General features: G+C 36.5%; 1 non-coding gene across 1 annotated transcript; it reads left to right on the top strand.

Annotated features, from left to right (window-relative positions):
• The first annotated feature begins 513 nt into the window (after positions 1-513).
• Positions 514-620, top strand: LOC131234227 (small nucleolar RNA R71). The gene has a single exon (XR_009165632.1). It is a non-coding gene; the product is annotated as a small nucleolar RNA R71 (small nucleolar RNA).
• The last annotated feature ends 1,471 nt before the right edge of the window (positions 621-2,091 follow it).

Raw genomic sequence — 2,091 nt, 5'->3', positions numbered from 1 at the left:
GTCGCCGTTTGTCCATTCCTCCAACTAAAATTTGGATGATTTTTCCAGCCAGGATTGTATGTGTTGGAGTTGGGTCCAGTAAAAGGTCTTTGATAATTATTTACAGCATTGGCTTGTTCATTCAACACTCCTCGAAAGGCAGGTATTGTAGGACAGTTTTCAGTTGTGTGAATGTTGCAATCACAGATGCCGCAAACAACTTCATTGACCTTATCCTTCTTTCCTTCCATGGCCTCAACTTTCCTTATGAGCGTAGTCACTTTACACTTGAGATCATCCTCTTCTTTCAAGAGATATAATCCACCTTTCTCCTTTAATTGAGTCGGCCTAGACGTGGTGTTCGCCAGTGGGTAATAGTCCCATGATTGTGTTTTTTCAGCGAGACTATCGAGGTAATCCCATACCTCGTCAACATCTTTGTTGATGAACTCTCCATTACACATTGTCTCGACCATTTGGCGCATGGAAGATGTCAGTCCATCATAGAAAAAATTTGTAATGCGCCACGTTTCAAATCCGTGTTGTGGGCATGAACTGACCAAATCTTTGAACCTTTCCCAACATTGGAAGAATGTTTCATCTTCCTTTTGGGCAAAGTTCATAATCGCTTTTCTGAGGGTAATCGTTTTATGATGGGGGAAGAATTTTTTTATGAATTCCCTCTGCATATCGTTCCATGTGCCAATGGATCTAGGACGCAGTGAATGTAACCACGTCTTAGCTTTCTCTTTTAAGGAAAATGGAAAGAGTTTCAGCCTAATTGTATCCTCAGATACATTAGGAAAACATAATGTAGCTATAATCTCATCGAACTCTTTCAAGTGTAAATATGGACTTTCTGATTCAAGTCCATGGAATTTGGGAAGGAGTTAGATAACTCCTGGCTTGATGTCCATTTGTCCTATATTTTCAGGAAAAATCATGCATGAGGGCATACTCACTCCCGCCGGTTGTAGATAATCTCGTAAAGTACGAGGCGGGGGTGCCTGTTGCACCTCATTCTCATCTTGGGTATCCTCCACCCTAGGTGGAAGTGGAGGAGGTTGGTCTTCAGCCATAACCTCAGTTAACTCAGGGGATTTCGAGCGGTGTCTAGTCCTGCGATGGATAGTCAACCCCTCAACCAATCCTCCTTCAGTCAAGAGACGTCGAGTGTCGTCACGGGCCCACTTGGGCATGAAAACACTCGCAGCCCTCAATTAAAAACTTAACCCTAAGAAAGGAAAAGAAAAGCTAGAAAGAAAAAGAGAGTTGGAAAGAAATTACCAAATTGAAGCCCCTAAGTTAAGGACCTGCAAAATAAAATAAAATAAGTCAGATTCTAAAAAGGAGAAAAACAATCTTTTTAAAAGAAAGATAACAGTAAACTGATTTCTAAAAGAAAGTGAAAACTTCTAAAATAAATTAAGAAAGTCCTATATTAGAAAGTAAATTACTAAAAGAGAATTGAAAAATAGAAAGTAGGGAAGGAGTGTACCGAATTAGAGATTTCTATCTTAAAGGCCTACAAAATAAAAAGGTTAGTTTCTAAACAAAAATTCTAAAACTAATTTAGGAAACAAATTAGATTTTAAAAGAGTTAAACTTAGAAAGTTACTAAAATAAAAATAGAAAGTTAATTTCTAAAAAGGGAAAGAAATAACCTAATTCCTAAAAATAAACTATTTCCTACAAAAGGGAGGATACTAGAATTAGAAAATTTCTAAAAAATAACCCTAATTCTAAAAATATGAAAAAGTAGAGAGATTAGGAAGGAATTACCAATTTAGAAACTTATGTCCAGATCCTATAAAACAGGAAACAAGTTAAGTTCTAAAAATAGAATAAAATAAAATAAAAACCTCTATCCTAAAGTAAGTAAAATCCTAATCCTAACTTAATTCTAAAACTAATTAATTTCAGAAAAACGTAAACGGCGCCAAAAACTTGTTCACTCCCCAAGTTTAGGGTTGTGATGTAGTAATAAACTCGGTAAGACCGAGGTCGAATCCACAGGGACTGAAACTTGTACGTTTCCTGAAACTAGGTAGAAATAGAACTAGCCTAAGATGCAATCTAAATCAAATATAAATTATGAATAATGGTGAGAGA

Source organism: Magnolia sinica, chromosome 18 (assembly GCF_029962835.1).
Source record: "Magnolia sinica isolate HGM2019 chromosome 18, MsV1, whole genome shotgun sequence".
Taxonomy (NCBI): Eukaryota; Viridiplantae; Streptophyta; class Magnoliopsida; order Magnoliales; family Magnoliaceae; genus Magnolia; species Magnolia sinica.
This window is presented reverse-complemented; position numbering and strand designations above follow the sequence as displayed.